Source organism: Momordica charantia, unplaced genomic scaffold, assembly GCF_013281855.1.
Source record: "Momordica charantia cultivar OHB3-1 unplaced genomic scaffold, Mcharantia_2.0 BLBB01000096.1, whole genome shotgun sequence".
Lineage (NCBI taxonomy): Eukaryota > Viridiplantae > Streptophyta > Magnoliopsida > Cucurbitales > Cucurbitaceae > Momordica > Momordica charantia.
The window spans coordinates 28,945-40,615 of NW_028275252.1; the positions used below are offsets into that span (position 1 = coordinate 28,945).

Consider the following 11,671-nt stretch of genomic DNA (forward strand, 5'->3'; position numbering starts at 1 on the left):
TAAAAGCAAGAAGAAGAAAAAAAAAGAGTGAGAAAGGAAAGAAAACAGTGGGTGTTGGGAATAGAATTATCTATTCCAAAATTCCATCGACTAATCTAAGAGAGAGATGATAGGAATGGCCTTGCCCATGCATGCTTTTGTATTAAATTTATTTTGTTAATAATGAATTTATTTTGCAAAGAATATGGTCTTTTTCCTTTTGTGTGCTGTGTGGGTGAGGAATAATAATCTTCTAACGAACATTAATTGATTATGGACAGCACAAAAACAGCAAAGATATGTCTTTGAAGGTAATGTTCGGGTATATGTCGGCAACTCTGTCTGATGTGGAATAGAAAAAGGAGAGTCAATTTGTCTCAAATTTAAAAAATTATATACAAAATTAAAATCAAAAGATAACATATAGTTGGATTTGTAAGGTGAATGCAAACAAAAATTCACATTGGTTAGAAAAGAGCATGATCCACAATTATCTCCATTGGTATGAGACTTTTTAAGTAAAATCAAAAGCAAAGCCGTGGGGTTATGCTCAAAGCGGACAATATCATACCATTATAGAGATACTTGGAGTATTTGGGTGTATCGTGTTCGAGCTTAGCTCAGCGTTATCGTAATGATCCCATTTCTTCTTTCTTCTTTCTCATCAAGTTTCTTATTTCTATTCACGTAAAAAAAAGTCTTATTTTTATTTCCATTTTTTTATCGTGTATAAAACTTTTACTTTTTAATTTAAAATTTTGAATAACAAGGAAGAAATAGTTTACAAACATTTTTCTATTCTTTTTCGTAAAAAATAATAAAGAACAAGAATATTAACAAACGGGTACTAAAATTTGGGGGCCCATATAGTAACGTTCCAATTTCTTGTTTTTGATTTTGCAATTACTTATGTTTCTTGTTTCTCATTTTTTGGAAATATTCTCACAAAATTGTATAGAAATTTGAGGAAAAATCAAAACAAGATTCTTGTTTCTTAATTTCCGGAAAAATGATATGAAATAGAAACAAGAAACTAGACGTTATCAAAATGGGCCCTTAGATTTCAATTCAAGGAGAGTGAGCATCGACAAAATAAATTAAAATTATAGTCTTGATAAAGGGAGATGCTTTTAAGAATAGATGAATTTATTCTTTGGGTTATAAGCCTTCTCATTGGTTAACATTTACTTCCCATTTTTGGGAATTGACATTCGAAAATCAGAGGAAATTAATAAGGATAAATGGCACTTGCAGCGCCCAAACACAAGTGACATATGCAGTGACATAATCCAACAAAAATAAGAGTTTCTGTTGAAAGTTAATCTGTAACTTTCAAAAATATGTATTAAATGTAAGTTGTATTTCAATAAGAACTATGATAACACACTTTGTGAGCTACATTTCATGAGATTTATATTGAAATTATTTTTAGTTTTCGTTTCTTCTTCAGGACAAATTTAAGCACATAAGATATATTTGCAGGAATAAAGCATCGGGAGGAAACGAGACATATTTGGATCAAAATGAGAGAAAAATTGCAATCAAAATGACCAAGATGAAAATATAACAAGATTTGGAGCTAAAAACCCGAGGAGATAGCGCCATGGCGCTAGCCTAGAGCGCCGCTGCACTCCGAAGTTTAAATTCCGCGTTTGTGAATAGTGTAGCGTCATGGCCTTGTATATAGCGCCACAGCGCTGCCCCCGCGACAACTTTTTATAAAAATAGGGTTGTGCAGCCACCGTAAGGGGGGAGTTTGGAAGAGGTTTTATGGCAGTTTGCCTTTTTGGCCAAATTGGAGGGCAAGGAGACCATTGGAGAGCTTAGAAAAGTGATTTTCAAGGCTCGGATCGTGGAGGTCGCTTCGGGGACGGACGATTGACACGCCGAACATAGTTTCTTCTCCTTTCCCTTGATTTTCTGGTTTTGTTATGGACTTCTCATTGTGATTTTATTGTTTTCCATTGAATATGAGAAGCTAAACCTCTCATCTTGGGGATTGATGTAGCCATTGAACTTTATGCATTGATTGTTTAGTTTTCTTGGTTGAATGTTTATGAATGTTTTATTTATGCTTCTCTATGCTTAATGCCTTGAATCTACTGGCCATAGATTGATTGATTTTAGACTTGAAATCTTACGCTCGGGAGAGGTGGTTTAGAGTTAGAACTGTGATGCATAACTAAAGGGGTTTTAAGATCGGGAGATTTAGAAGTCCTTTAGAGGTCGATAAAAGACTTGTTCAATAAAGCCTTTACTTGTTATAGAAACTAGAGGGATATTGGTTTCTTAATTCTTAAGGAGAATTAGCTTGCGCTCGGGAGAGGCAGTTGAGATTTGAGAGTTCTTGGCCTATATAATTAATAATTCGTCCAATCTTGAGTAATTAAGTAGTTAATTTCATAGATTCAATAGGAAAAATCAATTCCCTAGGACATTTCCCCCATTGTTTTTATGTTTATTATTGCATTTTTATTTTCTTTCTTTGATTATATTCTCCCTTTTGATTTTGATTCTCTAAATAAAATTGAACAATTGTATCTGTGGTACTTGAGTGATCTAGAAAACCAATCCAGAAGACGATATCGGTATTGACTTACCACTTTATTAAAGCTTGACCCGTACACTTGCGGTGAGCAATCTATGCTACAAACTACCATGCTCATAAATATTGAATTTCATTATGAATTTTGTAAAAATTATTACATGATGAAGAAATTATATTTTTACTTTAATTATTCATGTATTTAATTTTTTATGTGGTATAATAAAGCTTTATATGCATGAATATTTGTGAGTTCATATATACAATTAGAGATATTGTGGATTTTATATGTGTATGGTTGACTTAATTATTAAGTTTATAAAAGAAGAAATAAAAAAAATGCAAGCAAATTTGGTATGAGAAATGAACCAAGTTCTGACTTGGGAAGAGTTTAATTATCATATCAAAAGTTAAAACTTCAATGCTCTTCTATATTTTTCTTCGTGTTGTCACTGAAAAAAAAAATCTATTTGTTTTTATCATAATAAAAATAGTCTCAGATTTAAATTATAACTTAATACAAGTAGAAAGAAAGGAAAAAAATGCTAGTAGGAGAATATCTTCAATTGTGTTAGTATCTATACCACTTTTTTAATTAGGTCTTCTCTATTTTTTTTCGGGTTAGATTGAGTTGAACAACACTTTTGAACTTAACTCAATCCAACCATTTAACTGTTTGGTTGGTTGGATTGGCTCGAATTATTTTGATCATTTGTTTAACATTTTTTCAAAAAAAAAAAAAGTTAAAAAGTTTAGTATTTTAAGTATCATATTCACTTATTCTCAAGAATTGAATTAAGATCAGGAAGTTGATGTTAATTTTACCTTAAGAAAAATTATACTCTAAGAACTTACAAGAAATTATATTTCAAAAGGATGTTGAAGAGTACAAAATTTAATTATAGTTTTATATTTAGCAAATAAATATTTTTTAATTAACAATAAATTCGGGTGGTTTAGTTCAACCTAAAACTAATTTGAACCAACTCAAACTCTATAAAGTTATAATTTATTAGAACTAAACCAACCTAATTTAAACACATTTATAACCTAATCCAACATGTAGGATTTAGGTTGAGTTGTATCAATATTCGTTGTAATTTCATTTATCAATATTCAACTTTAAACCTTGGTTTTAGATTTTAAAAACCAAAGATATGAAATACAAAATAAACCTAAGGCTCCTCTTTGTGGATAATTGTCCTAGCCACCTCAATCTGTAAAAAAACAATTGAAGAGAGTTATATTTTTAAAAAGATACCATATAAATTTATTGTGCCCTTGAGATATTGAAATATCCATGTTACGGCACGAAAAATATACCACATTTGAATTTTTTTTAGTATAACATGTGGGATGGGAGATCGAACTCACAATTTCAGATTTGAGATATATGTCAATTATCTCTCAGGCTCTGTTTTGGCACATTTGAAATTATTGATAATGTTCGCACACTTGAGAGAACTAAGGATTATTGATAATGTTCACACAGTTTGTTTAAGGCAAGATCTTTGAGAGAGCCACACGTATACATTAACTTGTTGGGAAATTTACATTGTTAGAAAATAAAATTCGTTGCAAAAAGTGCCTGTGGCGACGTCGCTAAGGTACCTCTCACGACGAACTACATTTTGTCGCCAAAATATTTGACTAAGAAAATTAAAATTAGACGAAACTTTTAGCGGCGAATGTAAATTTCGTCGAAAGAAGGTACTTTTTGCGATGAAATATTTTACGTTTCGTTGCCAAAGGTGCTTCTTTGCAACGAATTTTATTTCATTGCACAAAACTTTCGTCGAGCAAATAAGAAAATTCTTGGCATTGAATAGAGCCAAAACAAGAATATATGGTTTTCTTATCTTAGAGAGTCACACATATACCTTGTAAGTGACGTTTGAAGAGTTCTAATACCGCTTGTTCAAAACAACGGTATCTTAAACTATCTCCACAATGATATTATATTGTCTACTTTTTGGGCATAATCCTTATTGTTTTACTTTTGGTTTCATCCAAAATGCTTCATATCAAATGGAGATAATTGCATCATCTTCTATGTATAGTATATAGAGACACGATTCTCTTACTTAGTTAGTGTAAGACTTTATTTGTATTTCTCGCAACTCTAACGAACATATATAGGAGGAGGCTTCCCAACATTATCAATCTGTTTGTTAAACTTTTTAATAACCTTGTGAAGTTTGTTAAACTTTAGTAATAATTAAGAGTTCACTACTACAAAATTGGCTTCTAGAAATAGTCATTATATGTTTTTCTTGACGTTTATAAACTATCGTTAAAAGATATTTCATGACAACAATTATAAACTGTCTTTATAAAATATTTGTGACAGTTATATAACTATCGTTATTTAAGTTTTTGTTGATAGAAGAACAAAATTTTTTTATTATTTCAGTGATAGTTATAAATTGTCATCAAATTAGCGTAATTTATGACATTTTTAAATTGTCGTGGATGGCCGATTCGTAACTATTGTTGTAACTATATTAACTTTGGCATTCTCCTTTTTCCTTGATGTCTTGATCCATAATAGTTATATATTTGTCACGAATTATATTAATGACAGTTTTTAATTGTCATTGAAGTGCTGGAATATTCTTCCAGCGAGTAAGATAAGAAAACCATATATTATCCACTGCCCCAAATTTTTAATGTTCGCCACGCATTTTGGTTGTAACCTTTTACAATTGTTAGATACAATAACATTGTTATTAATTTTTACTTTCTTTTTATTGTCACAATTTGTGACAGGCATGCCTAACATCCATTTCCTCCTTACTTTGATGACTCAAATCAACCGATCCCTGAAAGTTGATGATCTATTCATCAACCATCACGACGAACGCATGATGGATCTTCAACCCTCCCTTCCACATCTTGCTCCAAACTTCATACATACCAAAGTAGAGCTTGCAATCATCAGAGGGTACTGCTGTTTCTTTGGGAGTGACTGTAATGACCAATTTGTCCTCAGGAATGTCAAAGGGCAAGGGCATCCCTTGAGATTTCCCCTCAAAATTTACCTTCTTGAAACTGACAGTTCCTCTTTTCCCAATCTTGGCCATTATGTAAACTTCACGCCCTTCCCATCCAAAGGCATCTGGTCTTAGGGATACTCTGAAACCCACTTTGTATTCTTTGCCAATCACAACATCTTTAGGGGTAGAGCCAGTTACTTCTAACCATGCCACTTGCTTCAGCTCTGCAACACTATCTTCATCCATCCTACAAAGTGTCATACCTCTCAAACCAAGAAAATAATTTTAGATGCCGTTTATATATGGCGATCTCAACGAGATCGTTGTCGCAAACAATCGAAAGAAATAAGGAAACCAAGAAAAAAAGTACTCTATAAAGTTCATTCCTCTCACGTGTCTATAATCGTATGAGTATTGTCGCAACGTCATCGCGACGCGGAGCGGCCGACATCATCCCCTGACGGGTCTCTTTTGAGATTCGGGTTTGGGGTCGCTACCAATCATATACGATATGTGATTGGTCACCTATTTTAAAAACTTGGTCTACGAAAAAATTTTTGGTTCGGGAGTCGACTGAGTGTAGGGAATGTGTTAGCACTCTACGACACCCGTTCGAAAACGGTACCATATTTGTCAACAATTATCCTATTATACTTTGGTCCAAAAAGAAAAATAAGACGTGTGAATTACTCCTAAGTAACCTACCACTATGCCAACACCATATGATACAACTTAATATTAATTCTTATCATACAAATCTTTATTTAAAAAAATGTTAAAAAAAATAAAACTAAAACGAGAAAGAATAATAATAATAAAAATAAAAAAAAAAAAATTTATTTTATTTTAGATTGAAATTCCTCTAACAAACTTCCTTAAAACAAAAAAAACATTTAAAACAAACTTGTTTTTAAAATTTAAAACAAACTTATTTTAACAATAATCAAATCATATTTAAAAAAAAATTTATTTTAAAACTAATCAAATCATACTTCTTATTTTAAAAATAATCAAATCATATTTCTTATTTTAAAAAATAATCAAATCATATTTAAACAAATCTATTTTAAAATATACCAAATCATATTTAAACAAATTTATTTTAATATATATATCAAATTTAAAACAAGCTTATTTAAAACAAATAAAAAAAAATCAAATCATTTCTAAAACAACCATTTTCTATACCACGTACTGCCTGAGAGAAATTCTGGGTGTGCCCGCGGGTCTGAAACCGTGAAGGAGCACTCGAGGTCGGATTCAGGCGGTCGGTGATCCGTGCGTCGATTGTAGAACTTTGCGCTGGACTACTGTGGTGCAGGTTGGTCTGAACTTGTGATCATCGGGGGACGTGTGTAGTCTGTGTATCGTTGGGGTTGCCGGCCTGGGTGAAGAGGAAGAGAAGGTGATGGAGAGAGAAAGAAGGAAGTGAATTCTTCTCTGTATGGGTTATGTCCGTCTTTCCTCTCCACTGCAGCCCTCCTTGAATACACCTAAAACTAACCATAAAAAAGAAAAAGGGGAAGAGAAGAGAGAAAAAGAGGGAGGGGATACGTATGAAGGAAAAATCAAAGGAGAAAACTGTTTTTTTTTTATCTTAAAATCAATTTAAAAAAAACAATTATTTTCAAATAAAATCTAATTTTAAAACTTAATTTGATTCAATTAAAACTTTACATTAAATTTTATAAAGTAAATTATGTTATTTTAAACTAAATCAATAAACATAAAAAAATATATAAAATAATAATAAATAAATTAATAATAAAATTTTAAAAAAAAAAAAAACGAAAGTGAGCCGGACCAAATACGGTGTCTACAAGTATTGTCTACTTTGGACTTAAGAATAACCCGAATGACTTTACTTTTATAATCAAGAAGGTCTAAAACAAATTAAATAGGTCAAATTTGAATTACAAATAAGCCCACAATATAAAAAATAAAAAATATGAAAACAACCTTAACAATAGTGGTAGAGCGAAGAAGAAAAGAGAGGGACAAATTGCTCGGAATTGAAATATTATATATGTAAAGTTAGAACGTAAAAGTTTGCCTCACAAACCACACTACTAATCTCTGAATAGAACGAAATACGAATAGAGTAGAGGAGAATTCATCCAGACATATATTTTTTTTTTTTTCTTTTTTTTTAATACAAAAGAATAAATAAAATAAAATCAGTTTTCCACTTTAAAGAAATTAGACCATCAAAATTAATTTAATAGGTATAGGAGAATTGATAAAAATGAGAAAGTTGCAGCTCACGGCTTGTCTTTACCAGGTAATTGCCAATAACGGCTGTCTCTGCCCCATGTAATATTAGTCCCCTTGGATACAATTTGAACTTATTACCCTGTAAAATTAGAAATGACATATTATATGCCATAAATTAAAAAAAAAATATTAAATAGGTTGGTTTTTGTAAATTTAAGGTTTTATTATTTTTTTTTCTCAGAATTGATATCGTGTGGCTCACGGTAATAAACCCCTATAACTGGAGTTTGTTGTTTGGGCTGAACAATATTATGACCAACAAAAGACACTCGGTAAATTTTAAGACTTTGTTTTATATTTAAAAATACATAATTATTTTATACTGAGTGTATATATATATATAAAAATAAGGGATCGTATCTTTTCATTTATGTTTTAAAATAATGTACCAGCTTCAAAAATATGAACGACCAAACTAAGATGGCTAACCTTTCTATGCGAATCGACTAAGATTAAATTTATAATTTTTACGTCACAAAATTATCTCTCTAAGAGAATTTAATTTAGATTATATTTTACTTGGATCGAGAACTTTGCATGTATGAAAAAATCTTTATTTTATCTCAAATGTTAACGTAATTGTTATCATTGTAAAGTATTATGACATGATTAGAAGTGATTTTGACATGTCAAGAATTACTTTCTTTTCATCATCGCAAAATTAACAATTTTTACAATGACATCTAAGTAATTTTAGAAGTGAGAAAACTTTTACCTTCTAGAATATACATGAAATTTATCCTATACAATAAAACTTCTCCCTGAAATCTTGCATGAGTCACCTAAAAGTTAATCGTTTCATTTCTCTCTCTTAAGATTTAATATTTTTCCGAACTTTTTTCTTTCTAAAATTTCGTCTTTTATAACTTTTCATTCTCTTTCTAATCTATTTTTCTTCTGAAAATTATGTCTTCGATTTTTTCGTTCAATTTCTTTTATTGTAATTTTTATTTATCTATGTATTTATTTATTTTCTCTAAAAATTACATTTTGAATCTTATTTTTATTTCTAATTTTTTACTATTATTTTCTCTTTCTTTCTAATTTCTTTAAATATCTTTTCCTCTCAGCTTTTTTCTCTAAAATTATTCTCTTTTTGTTTTTAACTTTTCTTTCACTAATTTTTTTCTAAATCTTTTTATTTACCTCTCTAAAATTTATCTTCCAAAAGTTTAATTAGTTATATCTCTCTAAACTTATATTTCAATGTCTCTACATTAGGGATGACAAAAATTTCTGCAAGGTCGGGCCCCATAAATAGTAAATGCATGTCCCGACCTCGTCCCTGATTCCATTTTTTAATAATTATATATATTTATCACGTTTTTTTATTTTTTTTTAAGTTCTAAAAATAATTAAAAACAATTATAAAACCGATAATTTTTCTCGAGAACGTCTCTCGGATCGAAGAACGAGGTGGAGACAGAGATTAAAATTTTCACGAGCACGAGAATGGGGGAGAGCATCCTCACTCGCACCCACCATCATTGTCATCTCTACTCTACATAGAATTTTCTCTCTCTAATATGTATTTTCAAATTTCTAACATTTTAAAAACATAAAACTAAAAATGGTTACCAAACATATTTGGTTTTCCATTTTTTAAAAAAACGAAAAAACAAAAAATGGTTATGAAACATTTTTGTTTTTTAAAAACAGAAAACCAAAAACTAAAACACAAAAAAATCAAAAACGAAAAACAGAAATGGTTATCAAACAAGCCCTATGAAAGTTTGAAATTAACGAATCTTTCAAAAGAGTAATTCTTGCTAAACATGCCCTAATAAATTTTCCATTTTTCATTTTTCTTATTTAAGCTTGATTTGGATTAAACTTTTTTTTTCTTTTTTTGTTAAACGTTGAAACTTTCTACCATATTTGGAATACACGTTATGTGGGTGTATTTTAATTCTCTTTATTTTTTTCCAAAGCAACCTTAGATTGCAAGAGAGAAACCATAAGCTAAAGAGTTTGCAAAGCATACCTCATCCTTGATGGCGTCTGTGGAATTAACTTTGTAGTGAGGTTTCCAAAGGAGACCCATCTCCAGGATGATAGACAAGTTCCACATATAATTCCTTCAACCTTCTTCTCTGTCTCTCGAATGAATATCAGTTATTTTAGTGCTTCTGATGAGTGATGAGTGAGAATAGTATAAGGCAATTAATTAATTAATTAATAAGGCTTTTATAGAGCAAAAAAGAGTGGAAGAATATATATTGGGTTTCTAAATAGTACAAATAAAGTTTCACATTGGTTAAAGAAGAGATGATGACAGTTATCTTTTTTGGTATAAGGTCTTTTAGGTGAAACCAAAAGTAAAGCGTGAAAGTTATGTTCAAAGCAGATAATATCAATACTATTATACAGATATTTGAGATACTTATGACACTATATATTTTTCTTAAAGATGGTGCCCCAAATCAATTGGAAGAATTTATTTTTGGAGGAAGCTTTTCTATATACTACCATATTGCAATATATGTTGTAAAGTAATGGGAGAATTGAATTCTCTTGAGATTTGTTGTGTACTCTTGGATTGTATTGACTTCCTCTTCTTATCTCTTGGTTTGGTGTTTCTTCTTCTTTCTTTTTCTTTTTTTTTTTTTTGTTTGGGATGGGATAGTTTTGATGGAAAGGAATCGAGGAATATAACACATATAATTCAATTTGTTGGTGGTGTAAGAGAAACGTGTAAGATATTAAATCCTAAACATGTGGCCACCATGGAATTTGAACTCTCAAAACCTCTAAATTAATGAATTTCTCATTATAATTGACTTGTGAGTATTTAATATTAAAGATTAATAAACCACATCACTCAATGGATTGGGTAAATTTAATTTATTGATGAGTATCTCAACATTTTAAAAGCAAGCATGAAATTTTTTTTTCACCTAATAAGATGTCGGGGTGGGGATATGAAATCTTTGACCTTTTGGTTGATGATATATGACTTGACCAGTTAAACTATATACAGGTTGACAAATTTGAATAAATATACTATTGAGATGTCGGTGTTAAAGAATAAAGCGGAGACCTACTTCCATTGGCCACTAGTTATATATATGTTACTATATTTTGAAAGTCAAGGAAACCACCTCCAAGGAATAATAATCTATCTTTTACATTCAATATCTGTCAATCAATTAACCCTCTTTTTTTTTATAGATCCAACGTTTGATTCTTCATCCCACAATCATAAAGTTAATAAGGTTTTATGATTTGTCAAAGAAAAGAAATAATTAATGTGATGAGCTTTTAAAAAATAACAGAAATTAAAGGTAGCCGTGGAAAAGTTGAAAACATTACCACACTTGCAATTAACAAGTTGCTTGAGATGCTCAACTTTGCAAAAGTTGAAAACGAATTATTATTTTATTAAATAGATTCCACAAGTTGCTTTTAATTTAATTTATTGATATTTTTATAGAAATATAGCCTGAGATTTCAGCTGTCCACGACGCTTCAGTGGTTGAGGTTGATTCTCAAGTGTTCTGTGGACTGACTTGCTAGACATCCACCTCTAGGGTTTTTACATATTAGTGATGAAATTATCCCTACGCATCTTTCTTTCTTTTTTGGCCGCAAAGTTAAATTATAATTTTCGATAATGCTGATATCTTTAAATTCCCATCAAAACTGCTAGCTCAGTGGTAATTGACAATATCTCCAACCACATGTTCTGAGTTGGATCTTCATCTCCACATAAGTTTTAAACACTAAATATGAGGAATATATTATTATATATTCATGTCTCGAAAATATTGTGGAGATTTTAATTTAATGGACATGTCGATAAAATGTTGATATCGATGTATATTTATAAAAAAAATCAAGAAATTTATAAAACAAATATATTTCAATTGAAAAATAA

General features: G+C 30.3%; 1 pseudogene; it reads right to left on the minus strand.

Moving 5' to 3' along the window:
- Positions 1-5,221: 5,221 nt before the first annotated feature.
- Positions 5,222-7,834, minus strand: LOC148207743 (protein PHLOEM PROTEIN 2-LIKE A9 pseudogene; annotated as a pseudogene).
- Between the last annotated feature and the right edge of the window lie 3,837 nt (positions 7,835-11,671).